Genomic DNA, 15113 nt, shown 5'->3' on the forward strand with positions numbered 1-15113 from the left:
TGAGAAAATAAGTAGTTCTGGTAAGAAGTTCTTGGTGTAGAGCTGACATCAAATTTGTGGCAGGAATGGATCCCTGTGTTTTGAGTTTCTGTTATATAGGTGTTGCTGCTGAACTTTTAAGATTAGGGAGGCCTGTGGCAGAGAAGTGTCCAGATGGGACACTGATTATGCAAGTCTCTGGGCGGTTTACAACAAAACAATAAAAACAACAGATAAAAAGATTAAAACATGACAACAATTTAAAAATTAAAAAGTTAAAACTATTAAAAACTCAATTAAAACAATATTTAATTAAAAACCTGGGTGAACAAATGCATCTTAACTGCCTTTTTAAAAGCTGTCAGAGATGGGGAGGCTCTTATTTCAGCAGGAAGTGTGTTCCAAAGCCTTGGGGCAGCAACGGAGAAGGCCCATCCCTGAGTAGCCACCAGATGAGCCTGTGGCAAGTGCAGATGAACCTCTCCAGATGATCTCAATGGGCGGTGTGGTTCATAGCGAAGAAGGTGTCCTCTTAAAGAAAGAGCCCCTGGTGGCGCAGTGGTAAAACTGCCGCCCTGTAACCAGAAGGTTACAAGTTCAATCCTGACCAGGGGCTCAAGGTTGACTCAGCCTTCCATCCTTCCGAGGTTGGTAAAATGAATACCCAGAATGTTGGGGGCAATATGCTAAATCATTGTAAACCGCTTAGAGAGCTCCGGCTATAAAGTGGTATATAAATGTAAGTGCTATTGCTAAGTGCTAAATACCCAGGACCCAAGCTGTTTAGGGCTCTATAGGTTATAACCAAAACCTTGTATTTTGCCTGGAAACTTATCGACAACCAGTGAAGATCTTTTAAGATAGGCGTGATATGGTCTATCTGAGATGACCCAGAGACCAACATGGTTGCCACATTCTGGACCAACTGCAGTTTCTGGACTATGTACAAAGGCAGCCCCACATAGAGTGCATTGCAGTAGTCAAGTCTGGAGGTGACCAGCAGATGTACTGCTGTTCTGAGATCATAATGCCACTGATGGTTTCTTGGAGTGGTTTTAGTTGGGAGCTATAGGTGACAAACAGTGATTTTTTGTTTTGTTTTACTTCTGGGTCTTTCTTGTAGTAGATAGTCTCTGGGTACAATTTCTAAATTCCACAATGACTTTCATCTTACCACCCATCTGATCCTGAACCACACAGGCCAGGTTCATTTTCTGAATACTACTGTACAACTACATGATGGATTTATAAACATCACCCTATACTAGAAACCTACTGGGGCTATTCCCACGATCGGGAAAAATTGGGCTAGGAAAGCCTAGCCCGATTTTTCCCGATCGTCAGAACCACCGGGCTCGGCTTAGCCCGCTCTTCCCGCTCACTGCCCCAAATGTGAGATCATGAGACCCGGTCCACTGACTACTACACATACCTACATGCTTTTCACCCAGAACACACCCCACACTTAATTTCCTATAGCCAGACCCTATGATACAACTGTATTTGTTCCGACCCATTGGATAGGCGCTCCATTTGAAGAATTTATAGTAGGGCTGCTCGTGTGGAGCTCCTGGATTAGTCCTGATCTCAGCACATTTCACCAGGGTAGCCTGGGTTTTCTACCCAGGCTTATAGAGAGGTAGAACAGCACGAGCGCATCTACCTACCCCACTCCCCAGTCAGATGAACACTCGGGCTGCCTGCCTGCCGGTTCATAGAGTCAGGCGGCAAGAGCACCTAGCAGCAGGGAAATCTCCCAATGCACCACACTCCTCACATTGTGGGATTCCTGGAGGCTGGGCTTCATTGTCCCAGCCTCCAGACGGCTGTGCTGCTTGCTGCAGTGTGGATTGTGTGGGCACGTGAGCTGCTTGGCTGAAGGCAAACTAGTCGTGTGCGGGGAAGGTAGGATCGATCCTGCCTTCCACACTGCCCTCCCCAGCCGTGGGACAAATGGTCATGTGAACGACCTTACTGATACTTCTCTCTCACAGGCCTTGGGTAGTATGCTTCTTGTTTAGAGAAGTGTGTGTACACCAAGAGCAACAGTGCTTCTGACGTACCACTTTTGGCTTTCTTTAAAATGATATGAGATTTGATGTTGCCTTTACTAGGCTGATTCTATAATGGCTTTGACCAGAGATCCTTGATACACCTGAGTGAAATTAAGGCTGGAATCTGCCAACCAGGACTCGGATCCAAATAGCTGCTTAGGCTCAAGCAAGTGGAACTTTTTATTGACTGAGCTGACACCCTTTTCATGTTACAAAGTGCTTTTGAAATTCCCCTCAATTTCACAGGATGCTTGCCATGTAGGATAAGGGGACACTGTTCAAGGAAAACCAGTCTAAAACCATCTTGTGCTCACAGAAATAGCTGTATGGTTCTCTGGATCATAGCCTAGATTTCTAATGGCCCAATGGTAAGGCCAGCATAGCGTTATCGACAGGGTGCTGAACATGAACTGTGGATATCTTGTTTCATGCCCTACTTATCCTTGAAGTTTAGTGGGTGGCCTGAGCCATCAATACAATAAAACAGAGCAGTGACAAAACAAGGCAAAACACAAGGCAGCTAAAACAAATCTAAAGGCCTGGGCAAGGTAAAGAGAGAGGAAAATCTTCACTGGGCACTGAAAGAACAACAGACTGACTTGGTGCTCAGTGAGCCTCCTCAGGTAGAACATTGCAGCAGCACCACAGACAAAATCCTCCCATAGGTAACCACCCGCTTCAATCAGATGGGGTAGGAAGCCAAAGCAGAGTACCTGAAGGTGATCTCAATATCCAGGCAGTCCTTATACTGAGGCAGACCATTGGTCAATTGAGGTCAGTATTGCCTGTATTGATTGCAATTCAGGGTTCCAGACAGGGGTCAATCCCAGGGGTCATGCCTGGTTTCAGACAGGGGTCATGCCTGGAGATGCCAGGGATTGGACTTGGGACCTCTTGCATACAATGCATGTGCTCCACCACTGAGCTATGCAGTAGCCCATCACCAACTTAATTGAACAATTTCCCTTTCTGAAGAGGGAAGAGCCCCCTGTGGACTCATACAGGCAGACTCATGAGGCACACAGCACTCTCCCATTGGCCAACAGAGGTGCTCTTACCCCCAGACCTTGGAATCCAAGGTGTTGGGGGCCTCCTGACACCACACTACCCTATCACTGCCCCATGGCACTGAACTACGGCACCAAAAAATTCAATAATTCTAGCCACCCATCTGGGGATGGGAGGTGTGGGGTGTGAGCTGAGCAGGCCTTCCCCCATCCCCCTGGTGGTAGTGGCAGTGGTGGGCATAATGGCTGGTGGGCCTGACCATTCGGCCCAGCAGCCCTTGAGAATTGTGAGGCGCTTCAGTGCGCCTATGCAGTTAGAATAGAGTGACTCAAGCCTGAGATGTTGGGGCTTGTGAGACTCTATTCTTAAGGGCCGCTGGGCTGAACGGTCAGGCCCAGAGGCCTCTTCCACTCCGCCTGCTGCCATCGCCACCACAGGGGTGGGGGTGGGGCTGCTCAGCTCACCCCCACACACCCCAGCCACACACATGGCAGCTAGAATTATTGAAATGCTTGGTGCCATGGTTCGGCGTGGCGGGACAGCGGCGGCATGCTTCTGGGGAAGTTAAAACCTTTAACTTTTTTTTAAACTCATGGCGGGTGGCGGGTGGGTGGGTGGCCCTCTGAAGACCTTCAGGTCTAGGCACCAAAATTACCTGTTGGCCAACTCCACCTGACAAGCCAGAATGCCAGGAGTTGGAGCAAGTGAGGTCTGCGGGATCAATTATTATTATTGTTAATAATAATAATAATAATAATAATAATAATAATAATAATAATAATTTTAAAAAAAATTCAATTTCTATACCGCTCTTCCAAAAATGGCTCAGGGCGGCTTACTCAGAGAAATAATAAATAAATAAGATTGATCCCTGTCCCCAAAGGGCTCAAAATCTAAAAGAAACATAAGACAGACACCAGCAACAGTCACTGGAGGTACTGTGCTGGGGGTGGAGAGGGCCAGTTACTCTCCCCCTGCTAAATAAAAAGAATCACCACATTAAAAGGTGCCTCTTTGTCCAGTTAGCAGGGCAAGTCAGTTAGGGCTTGAATAGTAATAACAGTGGAGCTGTTTCAGCACGGGAGAGGCATGCTCTTACATCTGGTCTCAGTCAGTGATCTAGCTACAGCATTTTGTCCTGACTTTAGTTTCCAAATCACATTTGGGACAGTCCCATGTTTAGCATATTGCAACAGTCCAAATAGGATGTGGCCAGAAAATGGATGGCTGTGGCCAAGAGATGTCTCAATTGGCACATGAGCGGAAGTTGATGAAAGCTGTTTCATGTTACTGAAACCACATTGACCTCCATGGATATGGTCAAAAATAACAGTACCCTAAACAATGAACCTGATTCTAATCTTTAGGAGGAGGGCAACCCCATCCAAAATTAGCCAACCACCATTGCCATCAGCACTGAGGAACCATCTACCAACAGCTTGTCAACACTGAGTTTCAGTTTATTGGCCCTCATTTAGTCCATTATCAGTCTCAGACACTGGTTCTGCATGTCAACAACATCACCTGTATTTGATGAAAAGGAGAAGTAGAACTGGGGGTCATCAGTGATGACACCGCACTTCAAATCCATGGATGATTTCACTCAGCAGTTTCATACAGGTGTTAAACAACACTGGGGTCAAACTAGAGTCCTGTAGAACAAGAGAGCATCATCATCATGAAGCAGATAAAACGTTTTTAAGCAACACCTTCCCAGGGTGGAATGGAACCATTGACATTGGCTTCTAATGCCGCCCTAGACAGGCCGTTCAGAAGGATACCATGGTCAATTGTACTGAAAGCCACTGAGAGGTCCAGATGACTTCCTTCCTTCCTTCCTTCCTTCCTTTTCTATCCTCCATTTATTTTTGTAACTGACTTCATACATTTGGTGGAAAGACCCTTGCAAATAGGGAAAATAGGGGGTTGTAGCTTTTGCACTGATCTTCTCTCAGGTTTCAGTTCAATTTCCTTGAAAAAGGAAATGAACAACTTCTAATTTGTTTCAGCCACATTTGACCAATGGAGCAATCCAGGACATGGGGAGCTCTGAAGTCTCTTGTGTTATGTAAGGAGCGTTGAGGCATTCTGTGGTATAACAAAATCAAGTACTCCAGCTAGGTATCACAATATGGTAACCTGAAGTAACTTTTAAGCATTGATGGGCTTTTATGTAAACAAACAAATATATGTCTCTGCCTTATCTAGCATAGACTTTCTAAACAACAAAATATGGCACATACTATATTTCATTGTTATGACAGAACAGTTGCCACATTCTTAGGTTTCCCAAGGTTCTATTTTGTTTCTGCTGGCTGCGGTTGAATACAGGTTTTGATGTCCTCATTAAGAAATGGCAAAGAGAAAATTTCCCCCAGTGTCCCCAATTATTAACAGAATGTTTTTAATTTGCCTATTCTTTGCACATGGGAAACTGTATGGTCATTAGACAGATGTTGAAACTCACCAATTTTATAACCAGCAGCTGGAGAAGACAATGGATGTCATATGAAATATATGCTAGGGAAAGAGTCCATAATCTGCACTAGTATACTGAAAATCACCATTTGTAATTTTTCACTGTCGTTCTATAAAAGACAACACTGTGTTGTGATATTTATAGCATTTGTTAAGATCAGTGTAATGCACATGCAGGTATGATTATTAGGAGAAATATATGAACCTCTACATTATCTACTACATTTATCTTTTTAAAGGCTATGATAATGATGGGAAGAAGGCATACAGATTAAATATTGTCAACATCAAGACGTGGAAGGAGACAGTACGTTTGGCTCCCAACCATGAAATTTTATTCTGCAGTTGCCTTCTTAATGGCATCTCTTGAGGTCAGTGGCTTTGAATACCTCCAATTGTATAGGGTCACTCGGGCAGCATTGGCCAAGGAGAAAAACTTCAGACAGGAGAAACAATGGCAGAAGTCACCATTTCAATGTTCTGCCTTCTATATCATCCAATTGATTCCATGGCCCCCCACTATGATGTCACTGTTTGACCAGTTTGCTTTAAAACAGCTTAATTAGCTGAAAGGAAAGCTATGTCTGACCATGTTTGTGATTTTATAAAAAAGAAACAAGCCAAAGCTCTCGCCTTTCAGAAAGCTCATTGTCTGCCTTGTCGGAAATCTTAGATCTGCAATGAAACAACATTCCTTTCATACAGAATTAAGGCCCTGACAACAAATTTCCCCAGATCGGGGAAATAACAGACTTTGAAATGCATGAGTGTTGATATATTTATTGTTTATGAATCCTCATACCTGTGTATCCTTATTAATGAATCAGTGTGAGAGAGTATATATTTCGTAAAAGAGGGTTTCCTGCACCACACAATGGATGAGAAACATTTAGTGACAGATATTTAGGACACTTTCACGTGTAAACTTCAAACCTACTGTATTTAATGTGAATGTAAATCGTACATGGTTGAGAATTTACAGTCACTTTTTGAGTATGTAATCCATTCCATTTAATGCGGCATGCTTAGAGTGAGAGAGTTCTAAGAATGCTTTAACATCTCAGGTAAAAACAACCCTAGATCTTGAGGAGATTCTGACAATTGGGAAAAAGCGGGCTAAGGGAGCCTAGCTCGCTTTTGCCAGATTGTGTGCTGCCACGGGAGCCACGCAGCTCCCAGCAGCAAACCCTCTCAATTCCCCTACCCTTAGACGAGGTTAGTGGAGTGAGCACTCCGCTAACCCCTTCTATTTGATCGTGTATTGCTGTGGCACAGCTTCACGCCATGGCAACACATGAGGAGATCCCTGCCGGGAGGCTGAAACAAGCCTCCTGGCCCTGGGGGTCTCTCCAGGATGCCCCGCACGCTCATGTGGGGCATAATGGAACTTCTGGGGGCCGCACAGCCCCCGATCCCTGCAGCCCCCGCCGGCTCAGTGACGGAACAGGCAGTTGTGAGGGCGGCCAATCCGGCCACCCAGGGGTGTCTGAGGATCTTCTGTGGGGAGAGCGGGCTAAGCTGGTAACCTCCCGGCTTGACTACTGCAATGCACTCTACGTGGGGCTGCCTTTGTACCTAGTCCGGAAACTTTAGTTAGTTCAGAATGCGGCAGCCAGATTGGTCTCTGGGGCAACCCGGAGAGACCATATTATGACTGTTCTGAAACAGTTACACTGGCTGCCGATATGTTTCCTGGCAAAATACAAAGTGCTGGTTATTACCTTTAAAGCCCTGAATGGCTTGGGTCCGAGATATCTTAGAGAGCGCCTTCTTTTACATGATCCCCTCCGCACGTTAAGGTCATCTGGGGAGGTCCGTCTACAGTTACCACCGGTTTGTTTGGTGGTGACTCAGAGGCAGGCCTTCTCTGTAGCTGCTCCCGGGCTGTGGAATGCACTCCCAGAAGAAATTCACAATCTTAGTTCCTTACTGTCCTTCAAGAGAGCCCTTAAAACCCATCTGTTTGGCCCAGCCTTTCAGGGTTTTTAATTAGTTTTAATTGTTTTAATGTTAACCAGGTTTTCAGGGTTTTAATTGTTCTGATAGTTTAATTGTTTTTAAGATGTTTTTTAAATTGGTGTTTTTATTTATATTTCTGTTTTTAATTGTTATTGGTTTTAATGGTTTCTGTTTTTAATTGTAAACCACCCTGAGCCATTTTGGAAGGGTGGTATAAAAATCAAATAAATAAATAAAAAATAAGCCCGCACTCCCTGCAAACCCTTTTAAAGCAGGTCTCACTGATCATGAGACTCATCTCATTATCTTTATCATTGTCCAGATTAGAGTGTCACAAGCGCCGACATCACGGGCTTGCGGCACTCTATTCACCTGTGCAGGTGTGCTGGAGCACCTCACAGTCCCCAGGGCCCCTGGGCCGAACAGTGAGGCCCAGCAGCCACTCCCACTCTGCCCACCACCACCATGGGAGTGGGGGAGGCCTGCTTGGCTCACCCCCACACTTCCCACCACCCCCAGCCCCCAGCCGTGCACATGGCAGCTAGAATTATTGAAGTTTTTTGTGCTGCAGTTGACAGAGTGCCTCTATCAATAGTATTAATCCTGACCTGCAAGTTCACCATTTATTGGTTTAGAGATACTGTCATCAGGTGTTAATTTAGAGAACACACTATATGGGTGTTGCCAGAAATATGACTTGCTGAAGGAGTAGACCCAAACCTCAGAAAATGCCATCACTATCCCAGCAGTACATTCCAGGTTCCCAGTGTGTTCCTTCTCATCAGCCTAAGAAGAGGCATGCTTGCTTTTAGCACATGCCTTCCGTTGAACAAGAGGGAATTCGTAAAGCATGTAGAAAATGAAAAAGGGGAAAGAGAGGCTGCATTCACATGTAACGCAGAACCATAGTTGAATGGCCCGAGGTTCCACAGGCATTACATCCGAATGGGAAATACGGTTTGGAGCGGCGACAAAACCAAGGGTTCAGATTTGGAACTCCAATCTGAACCCTCGGGTTGTAGTGAGTTGTTGCCACATCCCCAGGCTGGATGCAGCCTGTGTGTCATCCGAATTCTGGACTATGGGTTGCATCCCCTGAAACTGGAGTTGTGGGAGGAAGCTTATCCCTCAAATCTTGCATGATTGGCTGGGCAGGCTGTCCTTCATGGAAGAAGGAAGCCCACACAGCCAATTCCCTCTCCTTTATGCAGTCTTGGAAGTCAGAATCAGACAGGAAAATGGGGGGAGGAGGAGCAGTGCGAGTCCATTGGACCCGTGGTTCCATGTGATGTGCGAATGCAGCCAACGAGAATGATGCTTGTTGCCTGATTCTGACTTGAATCATCGGTCCATCTAGCCTGGTATTGCCCTGTCAACTCAGACTGCTCTTGCAAGGGAATCAATTGGGTGTATGTTTCACTTTCTTCATGAAATTATATTTTATTTTTATCTTCAAAAGGTTACATCTATAATTATAAAAAAAATTAAATAAGCAATGGGTGTTAATTGCATGAGGCATTATAGATAACCAATATGTTCACTGTTGATGTCCAAATCTTCATTTAAAATGCCTTAATAAGTGATAATGCTCTGTATTTTTTTCATCTTAAAGATTAAAGCATATCATGCAGTGTGATATTTTTTGTAGGAAATTCTCTCTCACACATTTTTAGAAAGGTGAAGCAAAGGGTGATTAAATCAGAAACAAAGTCAGTAATTAGCAGTATAAATCTCCGAGTGATTTTAGTAGGTCACGAAATTAACGGGTACAGACTTTGGACACATCTGCTCTTTTGGCAACTACTTCCCTTTCTACATGTTCTGATTGGATGGCTCTAATCATATGATAGATCTCCTGGAACTTATTTGTGTTCCCAGTGCTAAAGACAAGCAAGTGATGAAACCCGGCATGTCTAAAACACTCATATACGTTGCATTATGAGAAGTATAGAACTCTTAGCAACCAAAACCATGGTGCCACATTCTGCACACTCTTCAGTCTTTTCAGAGAATACGTGAAGGGGGAAAACATAACACATTATAATGGACAGATCAGCTGCAGCACATTGCATTGCTAGCTTTGAATGGAGGCAGAATATTTAGCTAAAGGCGGAGAGATCTGCTATATTGATAGAGAAAGAGGACAGCATCTACAAGAGGGTTATAGAGGTTTTATTTTATATATTTTTTGTGCAGTCTATCTACTGTTTGGCTAGTATAAAGCTTGGGCCCTGTCTTCACTCTAGCTTATAGTGCTCTGTTTGATTATGTGTAGTTTGCATTCCTTACCACACACGGTTATGTAGCCATCTGCTCCCTCCATATTATTTATATGTTTCAGTTGCATTCTGCCCTTCCTCTGAGAAGCTCAGAGTGGCCATTTAGCCTCACAACAACCTTGTAAGTTGAGTTCATCAGGGAGATGGTGACTTGCCCAGGTCTACCGAGAGAGCTTCACAGCTGTGTGGGAAACTGGGGTGCTCGCATCCAGCCCCAGCACTCTATACAATGCACCAGACTGGCTCTCATGCATCATGTGTTGGCACAACAAAGTCTGCAACCAGATGGCAAATTCCCCTAGAAAATATAGAGCTAGATAGGACATGAGAGAAAGGGTATCTCTAGAAAAAGAGCCAGCTAGTATGGAATTTAGTGCTACAGTTACTGCTCTGAACTATACCTCCTGCACTGATCCAGCAAGTCCATTTGGAATAGCAGTGTTCAGCCCAGGGGTTGGCATACTGCTTGTTTGGGATTTGGATTTCAGGTGCATAGGTTCAACATGACTAACACTCAAAAAACCCTCCATCTAGGAGTGCTGGAAGGATAGGATTAGGTGTCCGTCATGGCTTTAAATAACCTTGGGTGAGAAGGGCATGTTTCTACATGGCAGTCCTGCAGGTGGCATGGGGGCTGCCAAGAACACAATGGGCTCCACCTACAAACTAAGCGATTCTGAGGAGTGGGCAGATGGTGGGCAAGAGAGAGTTGGCACCTCAGTGATAATGTGGGAAGGGAAGAATGAACATAAGATTAGTCCTGCCGGATCAGGCCCAAGGCCCATCCAGTCCAGCATCCTGTTTCACACAGTGGCCCACCAGATGCCTCTGAAAAGCTCACAGGCAGGAAGTGAGGGGATGCCCCCTCTCTCTTGCTGTTGCTCCCCTGCAACTGGTACTTAGAGGCATCTTGCCTCTGAGGCTGGAGGTGGCCTATAGCCTTCAGACTTGTAGCCATTGACAGACCTGTCCTCCATGAAAATGTCGGATATGTGAGAACAGCAGTACACATCAGACTTCTTTGAATAACTCAACTATTTGGGGGGGGAAGCCCAAGTTCGTTGTACCAAGTACAACTTAACTGAGAACTGTCTTTGGTGACTGCTTCATCTGGACCTCATACAGAGTTCAAGTATTTACATAGACTTCACACAGACCTTTCTTTCAGGTTACTCACATGGCTTGTATCATCCTGAGGCCATTTGGACTTGCGTCTTGAGGCAGTACAAAACAGAGACTTAGGGGTAATAGAGGAGATTTGGGGTAGGGTGGTTAAATATTTTTTAGTAGAAAGATACAGAGCTCCATTTTCATGTGTTAGTATGATATGTTGACTTCATATCTAGAGAGTAACCTCAGCAAAACCCAGTCTAACTAATGGAGGTGGTAGCTGAAACCACATGACACCCTGGAGAACTCCTTTACATATTACAAGGGAGCCTAATGCAGGATGTGAGTGAGTGAATTGTTAACTGAACTTAAGAGGCACCTTTTACAGCAGCAATTATCTTATATTTAGCAGGGAGAGACCAACTGTTCCTACCCAAACCAGCACAGCATTATTGCTGGCATCTACCTTGTGTTTCTTTTTAGGCTGTGAGGGACAGGAAATAATCTCATTTATTTACTTTTTTGCCCTATATAAACTGTTCTGACAACTTGTGTTGAAAAGCAGTATATAAATATTTGTCATCATCATAGAATTGTCTGTATTGTCTTTCTGTGTTTTTTTGTATCTTGCAAAGGGGAGATACGCATGAATTGAACCCACATAAGGAGTACAGGGAACAGACGTGCATCCATGGAACAGATGCGCATATTCTCTTACGCAGGGTTCCTCGAAGTATAGAACGAGGTTGTGCAAGATACTTTCTTGCTGCTTTCTCAAAATGTGTGAGGTGGTACCAACGATGTAGTGTGAGACAAGCAAGGGGCAGAAAACCAGAGACTTATGCATGATATCTCAAGTCTTACAAATGAGATTTCTTGATTTCCAAACTGGTGGATATCTTTGTTATTCCAACATGATACTTATGACTGGGAAGCAAGTTAAATGTTTCCAGAGAAACTTTGACGTTCCATACATTTTAGAAGTATTTTGTGACAGTTATTTGTTCTTTTCCTTGTCTACACTTTGGACAATATTATCTGGAAACCAAAGTATGACAGCCAAAGGAGGATAGAAACAGCATTATCTGCTCTCAAAAGCAGATCCTCAGATTTAACAATATAACACAACATTCACTATTCTACTACAGGAAAGAAATAACATTTTGCAATACTTCATTGAGGAAAAGAAGCAAAAGACAATGGTATGGTATGGTCATTATACTTGCCTGGTTGATAGTTCTGTATAGGTAATTCTAAAAATCCTTCCAGTTAAGAGTTAAGTTAAGTGCTCTAAAAAGCATGGAACTTGCTGCAAGTTCAGATGGTGACCTTACCCTCCATGCCATGTAAGCAGCAAAGATTTTTTTTACCATCTGGTATATTATTCTGGCCTTACAAGTTACTTGCTTTGGTCATTCAGCTCCACACTGAGTTGCAAGAAATGCACTTGATAACTTTTTTCCTGATGCATCACTGCAAGGCACAATGCTTTCCCAAAACGTCATGAGGAAAAATGCATTTACTACTGACTGGTGTCTGTAGGCAGCACAGAAAGGAAACACCAAGTACTATATTGTAAAACGTGTTAGCAGAAGACAAAGTCACTAAGCTTACACACTAGAGTATATTTATTCAGTCCCGGATTAACCTAGTAGCAAAAGTAGCATTTGCTACGGGCCCTGCATTTTCGAGGGCACCGCACTATCAGTGATCACTCTGATAGTCTATATAGTCTATCACGCTGCTCGCCACCCAAATAGCTGGTTTGCCTTGGCCCCCCTGAAGAAGCATGAGGCACAGGGGAGCCTTTCATTGGCTACCTGGCCTCTGCAGGGGCAGGGTGTAGCCCATGCGGCCGGCTTCGGCGGCCGGCCTCTTCAGTCTGCTCTGTGAAGGCAAGGAGAGTGGACGTGGAGGCCGGAGCTCTGCTAGCTGAGTAGGCAGGCTGTGCAGGCTTGCAGCCTTGTCTGTATGGGTGCACAGCAGGGAGGGCAGGTTCCCACCCTGCGGGGTGGCTGTGGCAGCTGCAGCATGGCAAGGACGGTAGAAACGGGGGGGGGAAGCGATTTTGTCACAAGCCCCCCCCCTCAATTTGGCGAAGTGCCTGCGGGCCGTGGGAGGGCCGGGCTCATTGGGCAGCCTCCTTGGGGAGCGTGGGGGGCATAGCGGGCATCCTCATGCAGTGGTTTGCTTCCCAGGCCGTGAGCAATGGTTTCCCATGGGCAGGCCTGAGGGGGAGAGTGGGCTTGGGGGGTTGTGCTAGGGCCATAGCAGCCCCTTTCAAACGAAGGTGTGTTTTAGCAGTATTGAAACACTTCTAGTAAAAGTTTATGTGAAAAGTCCAAAATCTCCAGAAATGCATAGGTGTGTGTGTGTGTGTGTGTGTGTGTGTGTGTAGTTCTTCCTCTTTTTATTTTATTCTGGATGATTAAACACATAACTGTTCCTCAATCAATGGTAACAAAAGCTTCCAACATGATTCTCCTATACAAAAGTTACCATAGTTCAACTCAGTAATTCCGTTTTCTTGAAATTTCTCTGCTGACCCAATTCTTGCCTTCCACTCCAAAAATTGGTAATTTAGGGCACCTTTATAACATATGCTACAGGCCCTGCACTAGCTTTATCCAGCCCTGTATTTCTTTCCTTTAAATCACAGGCACCTGTTTAATGGTTATGATATGCTGTACCTCATCCCTCTTTCTTGATATGAAGAGCTTACCTTGAAGAGCTTACCTCCCCGCAGACAATCCGTTTTCTTCCCTCAGGTGGGCAGATTGCCCACTCAGACGAGCACTGGCTGCTGCTAAGACTAAGGGTAAAGGCACGCAGCAGCCATGTTTATTGAGGGAAAAGATTGTTACTGGGAAGAATCAACCAGGCTATTTGAGACGTGGTGCGATGTAGATGCTCAGCTGATTACTCTGTTATAATGTGGACTTCAAGGACTAATAGCTTGAAAAATAGCAGATTCTGTTCAAAACAACAAAAGTATGTACTGCTTTATGGACCTGATTTTTAATATACATTTAAAAGGACAAGGTGGATAGAGAAAGATATGGCTAAAATCAGGTCACTTACATGTAAAAAACCCTCAGCTTTTTAGGGGCCAGGTTTCAAACTGCTATGCCTTTGCCAGTTCTCAGTAGATTAGCACCATATCTGGAAAGGTGGCGGTGCTTGTCACCTGGTTGCTCCTTCCTAAGTTTTAGGCAGATTGGACAGATAGGCCACATTCACATGTAGTGCAGAACTGGGGTTCAAGGGGCCAGAGGTTGCTTTACCATTACATATGAATGCACGCAGCTCCGGTTCCACAAAGCAACCGACCCAAAGTTGTTGATTTTTTAAAACTCCAATCTGAACCCTCAGGTTGTAATGGGTTTTATTGCCCCAACCCATGATCTCTGTTACATCCAAATTCAGACAGGACAGCAAGGTGGGGTGGGGAGCAGGACCTCAAGTTCATTGGACCCGTGGTTGTGCGTTACATGCAAATACAGCTATAGTTATCTTTTAGAACCAAAAGAATATTCAAGGCTTAGAATGATGGAATGCAGTTTTTACACCTTACCTTAACTACACACACAGTATTGTGCCCGTAGAAGATGTTCTACCCTTCAGCGAGTGTTTGATAAACCTCCTTGGTTCTTTCATGAGACATCTTTCATTTCTCACAGCACAAAACCCGTATGTGAACATGGCGACTGTTCTGACACTTTGTGTGTGAACATCATGCAGTTCAAAAGAACTTTGTTTGGCATGGAGCTAGGGTTCTTTCTTACAGAGCCATAGCTTTTGTTTAGGTGTCAAAGGAGCATCCCTCTCATCTCTCAGATTGATGGCATCGTCTAGGACTTCCCACATAGACAAGATAAACTAAAGGCTTCTGCAGACAGGTATGTAACTGTGGAGACAGCAATGCTGCAGAAGAGGCCTTCTAATCAGAGTGAATGTTTGTCCCACAGTCAACTCTATGGCATAGCGGTCACCTTTGACATGACTTGCTGAATAGCAGTTTGTTTTTTAATTTTCATGGTTCAGCCATAGGCCATGCAAAGTAAATACAAGTAGACAGACAACAGTGGGTTCAAAGAAACATAAGACAAGAATCCTCCTTCTTTTCTCCTGTCCCCCAGACCCTGGAAGACAGTTTTAGTAATGGTCATGTATGAATCAATCTGTTTTGAGTCTTTGAAGTGATTTTGATGGAAAGCATTGGAATAGAATTCTGAAAACTGTTGGG

The 15113-nt window shown here is 44.6% G+C and overlaps 2 long non-coding RNA genes across 3 annotated transcripts in view; one reads left to right on the plus strand and one right to left on the minus strand.

The window, feature by feature from the left end:
- The window catches only part of LOC128346894 (uncharacterized), a 46149-nt gene extending 32233 nt beyond the window's left edge, over positions 1-13916 (minus strand). Inside the window, exons 1-2 of the long non-coding RNA XR_008317276.1 lie at positions 13590-13916; positions 4566-4693 (exon numbers count right to left, since the gene is read on the minus strand). This is a non-coding gene — a long non-coding RNA (uncharacterized LOC128346894). The remainder of the gene's footprint in view (positions 1-4565; positions 4694-13589) is intronic.
- Positions 13917-14352: 436 nt separating this feature from the next.
- LOC128346889 (uncharacterized) overlaps positions 14353-15113 on the plus strand; it is a 60031-nt gene continuing 59270 nt past the window's right edge. For both annotated transcript variants that reach the window (XR_008317274.1, XR_008317273.1), the window contains exon 1: positions 14353-14766. This is a non-coding gene — a long non-coding RNA (uncharacterized LOC128346889). The remainder of the gene's footprint in view (positions 14767-15113) is intronic.

This window comes from Hemicordylus capensis, chromosome 1 (assembly GCF_027244095.1).
Source record: "Hemicordylus capensis ecotype Gifberg chromosome 1, rHemCap1.1.pri, whole genome shotgun sequence".
NCBI lineage: Eukaryota > Metazoa > Chordata > Lepidosauria > Squamata > Cordylidae > Hemicordylus > Hemicordylus capensis.